General features: G+C 50.8%; 1 protein-coding gene across 1 annotated transcript in view; it reads left to right on the top strand.

The window, feature by feature from the left end:
* Positions 1-15672, top strand: part of LOC142257479 (uncharacterized) — a 345860-nt gene that overhangs the window by 242620 nt on the left and 87568 nt on the right. The window lies entirely within an intron of this gene.

The raw sequence follows: 15672 nt of genomic DNA, 5'->3' as shown, positions 1-15672 counted from the left end.
GACGGTTCCGGTCTATGTTCCAGCAACCTATTGGGCCAAGATGCAGCGCATATTCAGTCAATTTGTTTGGTCTGGAAGGTGTGCCCGTATAGGGAGTAGCGTCCTAACTAGGACCAAGAGTGCAGGAGGAACAGGACTGCCTGACTGTAGGCGGTACTACTTGGCAGCCGCTCATGCCAGGGTCCTGGACCTTTTGCATAATTCTGGTTCTAAGCTTTGGGTCTGCCTGGCACAAGATATGTGCCCCTTATCATTACCAACCCTGCCGTGGATCTGGCCGCTCCTCACCAAACATAAGATTGAGATGTCCTATAGCACTAAATAAACATTGAAAACGGTTCATTCTGTGTCATCGCGCAATCTCATGATCCAGCCTAGAGGGCCCCTTATGCCACTAACTGACAACCCAGAGTTTTTACCAGGAGCATCATCCAACAATTTTCTGGGAAGCACGAAACTGAATCCCTTGAGATTAAATCGGGTAGCCCCGGCCGGGTCCCTCATCCCACTCCTGGAGATGGTAGAGAGCCGTAATTTCAAACTGCGATTCCATTTTGAATATGCCCAACTCAAACACTTTTTTTTTTTTTTTTTAAAATGTTTATTGAAAAAGAGAAAATATCATACAAAATCAAGTATAAGTAATTCTGTAACACAGTGGCATATTTTCAGTTTGTGCATGAGTACTTCCACATATCGAGGAAATAAAGACAATCGCAATAAGAGATCAAGTACACACAATCTCCACGTGGATTTTGGTAATGAGTCAATGAACATAAGAATGTTGATTTCTGAAGCACTAAATTTAGATTCATAAAAAAACTGGAAAGAGAAAAGAATGTTAAGAAAAAGCAAAGAAGAATTCAAATGAGAGGAAAGACAGATCAGAGAAAGAAAAAGAAGAGAAAGGGGGGATAGAAGGGGGGGCAGGGAAGGAGGGACTTGGGGTCTCCCTTGGAACACAATCGGTTTAAGGAGGTCTACACTCCACCTCTCAGCACGAACCGAGCAAAAATTAAGCGATTGGTTCAAGAGAGGGAAAGTCGGGAGGAGGGAGGGTGTGAGAGCACAAGGAGAGCCTACCAAAACGAAATAATGCTCATTATGTATACAAATACCAGGAAGAGTCAAATGTTCAATTATGAACGGATGGGCAAGGGTCAGCCCACAGGTCGTAGGTACTTAGTCCTAGCCACAACATGAACATATCTCATGGAGGAGCAGACCAAGAGAACCATCAGGACAAAGTCACTGCTCGGCTATGCGAGGTCCCACAACACCACGGTTCCGGGGTCTTTGAGAAGATGAAGGTCGACGTCTCTCTTCACCACGGTGGAAGGGTAAATATGGATTAGAGGGCCAATCTGGAATTGAGATCGTGGGTAATTCCAGTCCTTCCAGGAAGGAGCTCAGGTCTGACAGGCCACGGAGAGTAAAAAGACCTCTATGATGCCAGACCTGCAACTGGAAAGGGAACCCCCACGAATAGGGGATTTCCCTCTCCCTGAGAGCTTCTGTGATGGGTCGTAGTGCTCTACGCTTGACCAGTGTAGCCCTGGATAGATCCGCCATGATATGGACCACAGCCCCATCAAAGTCAAGAGGGCCTTTGAACCGGGCCTGTTTCATGATCTCCTCCATCTCATGATAGTAGTGAAGGCGACATATAACGTCTGTTGGGTTGTTGGGGTCAAGAGATCTAGGCCTCAAGGCTCGATGGGCCCTGTCGAAGATAATGACTGCTTCAGGGGTCTGTCCAGCAGATTATTCAGTAGACCTTGTAATGTAGAAGCAAGATCCGACAGTCCTGTCGCTTCTGGGAGACCCCTGATGCGTATGTTGTTGCGGCGGTCCCTATTTTCGGAGTCCTCCATTAGGTTGAAGAGAGAAGAGATTTGGTCCGCATGAAGATCTAGAGTCTTAGCATATTCAGACTGAGCAGCAATTGTTTCTGCAACGGCCGATTCTGTAGCTGTAACTCTGTCAGAAATCTGTGAGATAGAGGTGGTGAGTCCCTGTATTTCAGCTCTGCAGAGACTTTCAAGACGGGATATGTAGCCCTCCATGTCCATTTTAGTAGGGATTTTGGACATTCTGGAGTGCAGGTCTTTAATCACTCCCAGTACAGAATCAGAGGCTTCAGAGAAGTGAGCATTGGAAGCCAGGGGTTCAGTGGAGAGCGGGTCCAGTGATACCTCAGGGACCCCCGCAGGAGACCCGTGTGACCGCCGGGGACGCATTCGGGGGTTCAGCCAAGAATTTCTGTATGTTCCCGTCCTTGGCATTAGATTTGGATGCACTCATCCCAGCAATTGGGGGGGGCTGGGGCTTTTTTAGGAGCCATATTGCTTCTATGCGAGTATAACAGGGCACACTAGAAAGAGGAGGGCTCAAAAAGTCCAGGCAAACAAGAGATTTCTATGGCTGAGACACTGGTCAGGACGCAGGGTCTCCGGCTGGGAGGGAGCTCTAAAATGCCCAGTAATGCCTTATCAGTAACTTGGTCCCTTGGCAGCCAGGAGCACACAGGGGTGTCAGAACCCAGTCAGCATGTGAGGCCCGAGATGCTGCAGCTGCCACACAGAGCTTATCCACTGGGCAGAGTTATAAAACGTAATTGTTTGGGTTAGGTTCTTTATCCCTGTGCTGAGCAAGTGCTGCAGTCTAGATCAGTGTTTGGGAATTGAGCATTATGGTGTATTGGGACGGTTTATTGTGTTATTACAAACAGGTACTAGTGTGGCTGTGTGACATTCAGCTGGATTTTAGCGTCTTGCTATTTGCAGGCTTTGACCAGACGTGCACTGGCAGCGCGGTGATCAACTGTTTACTTTAGTGACTATCCCTCTGCTGTTGAGTCGCTGTCACACAGGGCCCGTTTACCTGCAGCTCCTTCTTATCAGTAGCTCTGTGTTGATATTAACTAGTTAATCTCCTCTTATAGTAAGTTTCTCAAGCTTTCCTGGAGTTAGGGGTACTTCACACACAGCGAGATCGCTACTGAGATCGCTGCTGAGTCACGTTTTTTGTGACCTCATTAGCGATCTCGCTGTGTGTGACACTGAGCAGCGATCTGGCCCCTGCTGTGAGATCGCTGCTCGTTACACACAGCCCTGGTTCGTTTTTTTATTGTTGCTCTCCCGCTGATAAGCACACATCGCTGTGTGTGACAGCGAGAGAGCAACAATCCTGAATGTGAAGGGAGCAGGAGCCGGCGTCTGACAGCCTGCGGTAAGCTGTAACCAAGGTAAACATCGGGTAACCAAGGTGGTTACCCGATATTTACCTTCGTTACCAGCCTCCGCAGCTCTCACGCTGCCAGTGCCGGCTCCTGCTCCCTGCACAAGCTAAGTTAAGCGGTGTGAGCTGGTAACTAAGGTAAACATCGGGTAACCATACCCGATGTTTACCTTAGTTACCAGTGTCCGCAGCTTCCAGACGCCGGCTCCGTGCAAGCGCAGCGTTGCTTGCACGTCGCTGCTGGCTGGGGGCTGGTCACTGGTCGCTGGTGAGATCTGCCTGTTTGACAGCTCACCAGCGACCATGTAGCGATGCAGCAGCGGTTCTGACCAGGTCAGATCGCTGGTCGGATCGCTGCTGCATCGCTAAAGTGTGAAGATACCCTTAAGAAACAAGAGGTCCCTGCCAGGATGGCTCTCACCCACCTCTCTCAGTACTTGCTTCTGCTGCTCAGTCTCTTTCACTCAGCGTCAGCCATCTTGAGAATTCAATGATTCTTTTCACTTACTGCAACTTTGGTGTTCTGATAACAGTAATAAAAGCTCCTCCATGTGCAGAGAGGTGAGGGGATGTAGTAGGTGCTGCAGTTTTGTGCTGGAGCTGTCTCCCAGGCCGAGGAAAGCTGGGGGGTCTCAGGAGCTTCAGAATTCACAGCCCTCCAGCACCATTGCTAGGCCACGCCCCCAACTCAAACACTTTTTAACCTCCCAAGACACTGTCATGGCTCATCCCTCGCCCCAAACTCCTTTTGAAAACCTTTGCATTGGGTCCTCTGATACGCGCCATGCAATATCAAGAGTGTACAAGCTTATGACGAGTGCAGTAGAGGTGTCACCTCCTCGCTTCTGTAAAGCATGGGAGTCAGAGCTCAATCAAACGATTCCCGGGAATCAATGTGAGCGTTGTTTCCATCTGACCCACAGGTCCGTAGTTGCCACTAGGATGCAAGAAACCAGCTATAAAATACTTTCCAGGTGGTACAGGGTCCCGGCGTCCCTTCATGCGTGGTGCCCCGAAATACCGGATACTTGCTGGCGTTGCACAGCCCCGGGAGGCACCATGTCTCACATCTGGTGGCACTGCCCGAACCTGTCGGTCTTTTGGAACAAAGTACTGGCAGCCATACAAGAGGTCACAGGGATCATAGTGCCCAGTCGCCCAGAGGCAGTTTTACTGTATATCTTTAACATATCGGAAAGGGTTTTTAAGAAATCTATCTTGGGCCACCTTCTTCAGGCCGCCAAGACAGTGATCCCACGGCGCTGGAAAGACTCTACCCCCCCCCCGACGTTGGATGAGTGGATAACAGAGGTAAATGTGATCCACGGCATGGAAAATGGTGATGGCCCAATCACGAGGGCAGACAGTGGAGACAGCCACTAAGTGGTTCCAGTGGGAGTCTTTCCTGTCCAGTTAAAAAATTTTTGAACTAATTTAATCTCCGGACTGGGGGCACTCTGGCTTTTTCTCTTTCAGACAGCATACACCACCCTTTCGACAAATCTTAGCTCAAAAGACAATGTATCAGTCCCGGTCGCCTTACCCTGCTTTCTATCTCCCCTCTCCTTCCTCTGAAATACCCCTCCTTCTTTGGATTCTGTGACTATCACTCGACTTAACCTCTTCTTCTTGTTCTATTATTATCTAAGGTTTTAAATGATTATCCATGTACTATTTCTACCATCCATAGAATATTAAGAAGCCTGCGAAGGCTTGGTGTCGCATTGACTTTTGATTCGCATCATTTGGTACAGCATGGATGTATGTTCTAATATTGTATTCCTTTGAAAATCAATAAAATCTTAAATTGTAAAGATGGTGCTCTACTAACATACCACGAATTGTGTACTTTCCCTAGATTCGCAAACTTAACTTTTCTTCATTATAATAGAATAAAAAACCTTGTTCACCACCTGCAAATAGAAAGGAGCCCACCAAGGCCACTCACGAAATTTGAGGCACTATGTTCTCAATTGAAGTCTCCCACAAAGGTCCTTTCACAAATTTACAACCTATTGGTCTCCGATAGTACACCCAAGAAGAGGGCCTTTGTGGGAATTTGGGAAAAAGACATGGGCACTACCTTTTCTGACTCACAGGTCAACCTTATTTATAGGCGCTCACATGGTCCTTCACGCTGCATCAGAATTCAGGAAAACTCATACAAAGTGGTAATCAGGTGGTACACTACACCAGTGCAGTCGCACCAATGGTATCCATCCTCTTCCTCATTGTGCTGGAGATGTGGTGCGGAGGAGGGTACGTACATTCACATATGGTGGGGTTGTCCAATAATTAGTTCCTTTTGGCGAGAAATCTCACTGCTTGTTTCGTCTCTTGTGGGCAGTAAAGTTCAGCTCACCCTGGAAATGGGCCTACTCAACTTTCCGATCTGGCCGGCTAATAACTCTCTGTCAAAGCTGGCGGCCTTTGTTGTAGCAGCAGGTAAACTTTTGGTCCCCACCCTATGGCTTACATCCAATATCCCATCTAAAATGTAGGTACTTAGCAAAATAGACCTCTTATTTCGCACGGAGGAACTGGCCTCCCTCTCCCAACTTAACTTAAACTCCTTCCACAAGGTTTGGAACTCTTGGATAGCCTTTAGGAAATCTGCAGAATATCTTTGAATAATTGAAGCAGAAGAAGGAACACTCGGGTGATGTGCATAAACGACAAGCCGTACCTTCCCTCGCCAAGCATCTTCCTTCTCACTTGAATGCTCTCAGAGCCTACCCATCTCTCCTTCCCGTACCCCATCCTCTCCTACTCATCCCTCTTTTTCCCTCTGTCTTCTGTGTAGTTTTACTGAATTGATTATTTGGTTGATATTTGATCTAATTACATGCTATGGCCATTCTTGAGATTTTTCAGTACTAAACTAACGATGGCCAAGGTCTGAAGCTATGTATGCTGTCACTGTTTTCTTCTCTGAAATACATCCTGATGAGATATGCATATGTTCTACTGAGAAATATTATGTTATCTGTGTTGAAAACTTAATAAACAAAACATTGAAAAGAAAAGTATATGTCACTTCTGTGATGTATATGCCCCCAGCCGCTCCTGTGATGGCAGCGCGGCAACTTCGGTGTCACATGCTCCGGTCACATGACAGCATGTGACCCGAGCTTGTCGCGCTGCCATTGTACTGTATCACACTGTACTGGAGTTTGCCGGATCCGGTAATCTTGCGAAAAGTTGGATGTGTGAAACAGCCCTTAGATTATGATACCGCTCTTCACGCCATCCTGTGCCTCCAGTTCACTGCACTAATGTGCAACTGAGGAAGGTCCGTAGTGAACCGAAAACGTTATTTCTTTCATGCACATTAAATAAACTTGCATCACTTTCAAGTTCGGGAGTGCCTTGTTTAATTACATTGTACGGCTTTGGAACCTGAAGAGCACCCCCATCTCTCTTGATATCCCTACAAGGAAGTGCCAATTCTTCTTTCTATTTGGAGTTGCACAGGCAGGCTCGGGTGTCAACCAGCTGTGTGCTCAATAGTGATAAGACTAGCAGGAGTTAATTTCTGCTAGCCTGCTGGTTACTTTTTGTATCAAATGTTGCGGGAGACATATCACAGGTACTCCACACCTTTTTAAGATAGAGGAATTTGTTTCCTTTGCTGACTATAGCATTCTGCTACATCGGTCTGTGTGCTGTTGTTTGTTGATTTACTGCCTTTTGCTTGGTGTGCAGTGCAATTCCTCCTGTCGTCTGGTTATTTCCTCCCTGTTTTAGTTTTCCACCTTATATCTTGTTGTCTGATTACTCTGTGTGAGTGTGCTGTGTGATAATGTTTTGGTTTACCCTGTTTGCCTATAATTGTTGTCATTTACATACCTCTGTCCCAGCCCCACTTTGGGGTAGAGAGGGAGGGGGTACTACATCAGGGCTGCTCAGGAGCAGAGCTAGGAAGGGAGCACAGACATCGTCACCATCAGATGTATCTCTGAGATCAGAGACAGCTAGGGCGCTCTACCATGAGGCCCAGTTTAGGAGCCTTCATCCCCTGTTATCCCCAGCCACTACGTGACATCTGACTAATCGTCACTCAGACGCCTCCACTCTGTGCCAGTCACTGCATTGGTTGGCCATACTGTTGTGAATGTCAGTTATGCTTTGGCTGCTGTGAGGCGCCCTCTTGTGGACAGGAATGGGTCGGACAGAGACCAGATGTGTTGAGCAATGGGTGTTTCCATTGCTAACTCTCTGCTTATGTAAACCCTGGTCTGATAGCAGGCTATGCCGGATATCTGTTGTTCTTTGTTCACCAGCCTGCTTCATCCTGCTCCAGACCACATCTACCCCAGATAAGTGCTTGGCTCTTTATTTTTGTTTGGTTCTTTTTGTTCTTATCTGAGTTTGTCATTTGCTGTGGTTGTTTTCAGTTTATTTACATGCAGGGATCTTCCCTCTCAGTTGCTTAGCTGGAAAGCTCCCTGCAGCTATGTTTGGAGTATTGTTCCTATAAGTCCATGTGTTTGTTGCTTCTTGAATTTGTAATGGTTCCTGCTTTCTGTTCATTGGTATGACAAGAGCGCCTGGTATAGGACGGAGTTCAGATCTAGCGATCTGAGGGCTTTTTTGTACTATCAGGTTGTTGGATTTTTGCAGGGTTTTTCTCTGGCCACCATCGGTCCCTTTCCTGTCCTGTCCTATTTAGTCAGTAGGGCCTCACCTTTTGCTAATCCTATCATCTATCTGTGTATTGTGTTTTCATATATCACCGCAGTCTTTGAATGTGGGGGGCTTGCTATTCTTTATCTATTTTCTGAGGCAGAGAGTTATTCATCTTTCCTTCCTTTAGGATAGCTAGTTCTCCGGCTGGGTTCGCGGTGCACAGGATGTTAATTCACCCCTCGGCTACTTCTAGTTGTGATGGTTAGTAAGGGGATGGCAGCCAGATTAGTTGCCAATGCTCTTGTCACCTTTTACCAATGATTTGTGGTGGTCTTCCATGGTTCCGGATCATAACAGTACATCCGGCCAACACATTTAAAGGGTACTCTTAAGAAGAAAAAAAAAGAAAAAGAAAAAAAAGGGAAAAAAGTCTGCGGAGAATTTTTATTTTCTAGCATGGATGAATTGGGTGAGCGTGTTGCTCATCTTGATGCTAAGGTTTGTCGTCTAGAGTCTTATCTTGCACAGACTCCCCTTGCAGAGCCTAAGATTCCCGTTCATGAATTTTTTTGGGGAGATAGGTCGAGATTTTTGAGCTTCAAAAATAATTGTAAATTATTTTTTAACCTGCGCCCTAAGTCCTCAGGGAATCCCATACAGCAGGTTAAGATTGTCATCTCCTTACTGCATGGTGACCCTCAAGACTGGGCCTTCTCTTTAGCGTCTGATGATCCGATTCTCAGTGATGTGAACTCCTTTTTTCAGGCCTTGGGTTTATTATATGACGAACCCAATATTGTGGACCAAGCAGAAAAGGCCTTGTTGTCCTTAACTCAGGGTTTGGATTCTGCAGAAACTTTTTGTCAGAAGTTTCGAAAGTGGGCGGTCCTTACTAATGGAATGATGACGCGCTTGCAGCTCTTTTTCGGAAGGGTATTGCTGATACAGTGAAGGATGTAATGATGGGATTCCCCATCCCTTCTGTTCTTGATGCCTATAGGACCTTGGCCATTCAGAATGATAGGCGGTTACGTGAGCGCAGGAAGATACCTCCTGGTTTTGTGCCTGTGGAACAGCCTTTGGAGCCTATGGAGTGTGATAGGGTCCTTTCTAATGCTAGTCGGCAGGGGTTCAGACGGAAGAATAGACTGTGCTTCTATTGTGGAGACGATTCTCATAATATCTCTGTCTGCCCTAAACGTGAAAGGAGATTGGCTACTTCTGTTACTGTGGGTTCTTTGTGGGTCCCCCATGGAGCAGTGTAATGGACACCCGGCAGGGAGCCACACTGGACTCTTATAGTTGTTTAAGGTTGTAACATGTTGTCTTGTTTTGTTTTCTTCAGTGCGGGAGTACTGAGTTTAACTAAGGGGGAGTGTGGCGCCCCAGGACCTGATCGCCACAACAGCATTGCCCCTCCAAAGGGTTGATGCTGAGCCTGGAGGTAATTGGGAGGTCTATTGGCCAGTAAGTTTAACATCCAACGCAGTTCTCCCTCAGACCAGCAGGGGGAGCTCTGAACCTGGAGTTCCAGGGAGCATTCCTTAAGTCTGGCCTGAGGGAGGAGTTAGTGTTCAGTCTGTAGAGAGAAGTGATAGGAAGCAGACGCAGAGTAGTGCTGTCCTGTGGAACTGGGGCCTAGAGCTGGAGCAGCTTGGCCCAGTGAGGCAGGAGGAACAGAGAGGCAAAGAAGAGACTCGGACATCGGAGTCTGTGGCCACCAGGGCCTAAAATACTCCCTGGTAGCCGAATCCGAAGGGCAGGAGAGCTGCAAGCACCTGGCCCATAAACAACCCGAAGGTACAGCTGCATCATCAGGGCCCGGTGTGGACTCCAGCAGAGAAGCACCAGAGAGGGCCTGTGTAGCCTACCACAGAGGGAAAGGGACATACCACCGGTCCCAGCAGCAAGAGGGCCATTGCGAAATCCAGAGAGCAGGGTTCTATCAAAGCAAGGGAAAATAACAGAAGTAGGCCTCATACTCATCTGGCCAAAACGACAGCTCAGTTACTTCCAGGCCGGCCGGAGCCCTCTACCATAACGATCTCCCAGGACTAACCGTTTGTGGAGTAAAAGAGGAGAAGGTAAAGAGACTGTTGTTTGTGCCTGTTTCTTTCATGCCTGTCGGCCCTGCACCATGTTTTCCACACAACACCATAGACTCTTACGAGCACTAACAGTGTCCCTGGGGCACCACTCCACCTGTGGGGAGCAGTACCACCATTGCTGCCATATCATCACCCTGGAGGCCTCACACAGCAGCGGCGGCTTAATAGCCGCATACCACAGGTAGCGTCACGAACACAAACCCCAAGTCACCAGCCATATTTAACTGACACCCACCAGGGCCACGGAGTCGGGCCCCGCCACCACTGACTACCCCCGGACTAGTCCGGCCCGGCACCGGGTGTCCCATAGCCCTGGGGTGGGCGAGTCATCTACTACTTACCGTGGACAATCCGATGTGCTCCCTTTTTTACGGACACGAACAACTGGAACAAAGGTAGATGATGGCCAAAAAAGGAAAATGCTTGAATGGATCTCAAGTGGTCCAACAAGTGCCCTCTCCGCCACCTCAACTACCGCATCCAAAAAACACCAGTCCTCTGAGTTGTCAGCCCAATCACACTTGCTTTCTCCCAGCTCTGAAGTCTCCATCCACCCTGCACAGTATGGTGGAACTGAGATGGCTGAGTCTGCAGAGTTGTTCAGTCACACTATAGCCTGGGAATCAGAAGTCTGCTCCCAAGCTACAGTGAGTACAGACCAGGAAATGGTCTGCAGTGATGCCCAGAACCTTTGTGACTCTGATTCAGGCCGTGAGGACCAAGTTTCTGAGCATAATGTTGACCCTTTTTCACAAACTGTAACACCTGTTGTTATAGACAATGAGGAACATACTGATGACGATGAGACGCAGATACCAGATTGGGATGACAACTTAAATATTCGGTCAAGGCAAGAAGAGGCTCGGTCTGAGGGTGAGGGGAGTGCAAACACAACAATTGATGAGGAAGTTCTAGATCCCACCTACTGTCAACCCACAGTCAGGCACTCGAGGAGGTCAACAGAGGCGGTGGAGGAGGATGCAACCGTCAACGAAGTTACTTTGAGCCTTCCTGGACAGAGAGTCGGAGCACTGGTAGCATGTCTACAACTGCATCCTCAGCCACCACTCTGCCTCTGAGCACTAGTCGGGGTGGATCAGCAGGTCGCATGCCCTCTAAGCCTTGCCTAGCCTGGTCCTTTTTTGACATATCAAAAGATCGCCCAAATTATGTGATCTGTAAAATTTGTCGTGATTCTGTTAGTAGAGGGCAAAACCTCAGCAGTTTGACAACTTCTTCCATGAATCGTCACATGAATAAATATCATATGTCCCAGTGGGAAGCTCACCGTGCTGCAATGCGGCCTAGCGGAGAGAACCATCCACCGCCTGCCCCTTCCAGTGCATCCGCGCGCTCTTCATCTTCTAGGACTGTGGGGACAGCTGTCACACCTGGTTTTCCACGCACAACTTCCACCACTGTAACCGCAACAGGCAGTTTGCTTGGTAGGTCGTCAGTTGGTTTGGAAGGGGAAACAAGTGCATGTGTACAGCTCTCTCAGACATCGATAGCACCAACGTTGGATGAAGGAAACATCATGTCTCCGACTGCACTTTCCTCACAAACCTGCATTTTTCCAGGGACACCCTACTCAACACCGTCTACACACAGCAGCCAGATCTCTGTCCCTCAGATGTGGACAAATAAAAGGCCATTTCCTGTGACCCATAAATAAGAAATAACGTTTGGAACTCCATTCTATGTCTGAACTGGGTGCAAAAACCTAAAAAAACATCACTATGGGGAGATAAGGTATGCACACCAGTGACTATGTAAGGGGAATACATGTAATAGCTGAAACTGCTGTGTGAATACTGACATGAAAAATTCAATAGCTATGTGTCTGGTGTGTGTGTGTGTGTGACCTGACTCCCCAGTGTCTAGATCCACCCCCCGGGTTGCTGACCTAGTGGGTGGGAGGTCCCATTCACTATGGTGACCATCCAAATGACCCTACCCTAACCCAGTCCCAGGGGGATGGGCAGATGACTGTGTTATTGGTGATTCTGTGGTTACCAGTAATGACCTCCTTCGTACCCGTGATTAATAGTGCTTCTAATCCTTAAGTAAGGTGCATTACCGGGTGGTGACTGAATGCTCAGGGGCGCCACATAATCCACGATTTGTTCATGTTAATGAAAGTCAGCTTGTCCACGTTAGCTGAGGACGGGCAGCTGCGCATGTCTGTGATGAGGAGGTCTAGAAGGGCAGGAACAACCACGGGAAGGGCAGTCTCCCAGTAAGTTCCCAGGGGGCATTGCTCTAGAATCACTGCGTTGAGAAACACGTGATGGTGTCTCCGCAGTGGTGGATGTTGATCTCCCTAAGGTCAACCATCCTTGCTCACATAGTCTTTTACTAGGCAATGTCCCACTAGCCAGATTCCTACTCCACACTGATGAGGGGCAAATACCCCGAAACGGCTGTCTGTGGATGGATACCATGTTTGGCATAGGTGGTCTCCTTGACTGGAGACTGCCCTTCCCGTGGTTGTTCCTTCCCGGTGAAAGACCTGGCTAGTTTCCTGCCAGCGTTGAGAAACATGTGATGGTGTCTCCGCAGGCCTTCTTGCTTTGAATATTTCCCAGGGGGCATTGCTCTAGAATCACTGCGTTGAGAAACACGTGATGGTGTCTCCGCAGTGGTGGATGTTGATCTCCCTAAGGTCGACCATCCTTGCTCACATAGTCTTTTACTAGGCAATGTCCCACTAGCCAGATTCCTACTCCACACTGATGAGGGGCAAATACCCCGAAACGGCTGTCTGTGGATGGATACCATGTTTGGCATAGGTGGTCTCCTTGACTGGAGACTGCCCTTCCCGTGGTTGTTCCTTCCCGGTGAAAGACCTGGCTAGTTTCCTGCCAGCGTTGAGAAACATGTGATGGTGTCTCCGCAGGCCTTCTTGCTTTGAATATTTCCCAGGGGGCATTGCTCTAGAATCACTGCGTTGAGAAACACGTGATGGTGTCTCCGCAGTGGTGGATGTTGGTCTCCCTAAGGTCAACCATCCTTGCTCACATATGTAACTATGCAGGGAGCCGGATCTTTGTGTCGGATCGTTTGCGACCGACACATCACTAGTGTGACGGGGGTTACCGACTTTGTGCACCACAGTGTGGTTTAGCAGCCAATCCCCCTCTGATCTGTGGCTCTTGGACTCGTCCTCCCCCCGCAGTCTGTGTGTGGTGGTTTCGGCTAGGGTCACACTTCCGTTAAAATTGTATCAGTCACAATCCGCTGCTCTGGTAAACAACGGAATCCGTTTGGCAGATTCCGTTGTTCCCATAGACTTGTATGAGCGGCAGATTGTGACTGATGATGATGCTACGTTGCACCCTCCGCCCGACTGATCAGTCGTGGAACGAAGCGGAAGGAACGCAGCATGTAACGTTTTTTGAGCAGCACGATCCGTAGGATTTCGCTGAGAATGCTCTCTCTGGCTCCCTGCACACGTAACCAGGGTACACATCGGGTTACTAAGCAATGCGCTTTGGTTAGTTACCCGATATTTACACTGGTTACGAGTGCAGGGAGCCAGCGCTAAGCGGTGTATGCTGGTAACCAAGATAAATATCGGGTAACCAAGCAAAGTGCTTTGCTTATACCCGATATTTACCCTGGATATATTCCCTGGATGTGCAGGGAACCCGACACTTCCCCGCTCGGCTCCGCCCCCTCCCGCACTCCACATGTACTCACACACTCACCTGTCCCCGGCCCTGCAGTCCCCGCTGCACTGACGTCCTCAGTGCCATAGCCCCCGCTCGGCTCCACCCACCCCGCACTCCGTCCCCCGCACACAACGGAGTCCGACAAAGAATTCTGTTCTTTGTCATCCGTTGTATAACACATCAGTCACATGCGTCAAACAACACATGTGACTGATGCAAAACAACGAAATGTGAACCTAGCCTTCGGCGGGATGTTGTGAGGAGAAGACCAGCTGCCTGAGGTGAAGTCTGACAGGACGGGGAGTCTGGGATTGTGGATCAGTAGAGGCAGAACATGGCGCCGGTACCGACAGCAGGAGGCAGAACACGGGGCCGGTACCGACAGCACAAGGCAGAACACGGGGCCGGTACCGGAGCACCGACAGCGGGAGGCAGAACACGGGGCCGGTACCGACAGCAGGAGGCAGAACACGGGGCCGGTACCGGAGCCCAGACAGCAGGAGGCAGAACACGGGGCCGGTACCGGAGCCCAGACAGCAGGAGGCAGAACACGGGGCCGGTACCGGAGCCCAGACAGCAGGAGGCAGAACACGGGGCCGGTACCGGAGCACAGACAGCGGGAGGCAGAACACGGGGCCGGTACCGGAGCCCAGACAGCAGGAGGCAGAACACGGGGCCGGTACCGGAGCCCAGACAGCGGGAGGCAGAACACGGGGCCGGTACCGGAGCCCAGACAGCAGGGGGGCAGAACACGGGGCCGGTACCGGAGCCCACACAGCAGGAGGCAGAACACGGGGCCGGTACCGGAGCCCAGACAGCAGGAGGCAGAACACGGGGCCGGTACCGGAGCACAGACAGCGGGAGGCAGAACACGGGGCCGGTACCGGAGCCCAGACAGCAGGAGGCAGAACACGGGGCCGGTACCAGAGCACAGACAGCAGGAGGCAGAACACGGGGCCGGTACCGGAGCCCAGACAGCGGGAGGCAGAACACGGGGCCGGTACCGGAGCACAGACAGCAGGAGGCAGAACACGGGGCCGGTACCGGAGCACAGACAGCAGGAGGCAGAACACGGGGCCGGTACCGGAGCCCAGACAGCAGGAGGCAGAACACGGGGCCGGTACCGGAGCCCAGACAGCAGGAGGCAGAACACGGGGCCGGAGCCCAGACAGCAGGAGGCAGAACACGGGGCCGGTACCGGAGCACAGACAGCAGGAGGCAGAACACGGGGCCGGTACCGGAGCCCAGACAGCAGGAGGCAGAACACGGGGCCGGTACCGGAGCCCAGACAGCAGGAGGCAGAACACGGGGCCGGAGCCCAGACAGCAGGAGGCAGAACACGGGGCCGGTACCGGAGCCCAGACAGCGGGAGGCAGAACACGGGGCCGGTACCGGAGCACAGACAGCAGGAGGCAGAACACGGGGCCGGTACCGGAGCCCAGACAGCAGGAGGCAGAACACGGGGCCGGTACCGGAGCCCAGACAGCAGGAGGCAGAACACGGGGCCGGTACCGGAGCCCAGACAGCAGGAGGCAGAACACGGGGCCGGAGCCCAGACAGCAGGAGGCAGAACACGGGGCCGGTACCGGAGCACAGACAGCAGGAGGCAGAACACGGGGCCGGTACCGGAGCCCAGACAGCAGGAGGCAGAACACGGGGCCGGTACCGGAGCCCAGACAGCAGGAGGCAGAACACGGGGCCGGTACCGGAGCACAGACAGCAGGAGGCAGAACACGGGGCCGGTACCGGAGCCCAGACAGCAGGAGGCAGAACACGGGGCCGGTACCGGAGCCCAAACAGCAGGAGGCAGAACACGGGGCCGGGACCGGAGCACAGACAGCAGGAGGCAGAACACGGGGCCGGTACCGGAGCACAGACAGCAGGAGGCAGAACACGGGGCCGGAGCCCAGACAGCAGGAGGCAGAACACGGGGCCGGTACCGGAGCCCAGACAGCGGGAGGCAGAACACGGGGCCGGTACCGGAGCACAGACAGCAGGAGGCAGAACACGGGGCCGGTACC

The sequence above is a fragment of the Anomaloglossus baeobatrachus genome, chromosome 1 (genome assembly GCF_048569485.1).
Source record: "Anomaloglossus baeobatrachus isolate aAnoBae1 chromosome 1, aAnoBae1.hap1, whole genome shotgun sequence".
Lineage (NCBI taxonomy): Eukaryota > Metazoa > Chordata > Amphibia > Anura > Aromobatidae > Anomaloglossus > Anomaloglossus baeobatrachus.
This window is presented reverse-complemented; position numbering and strand designations above follow the sequence as displayed.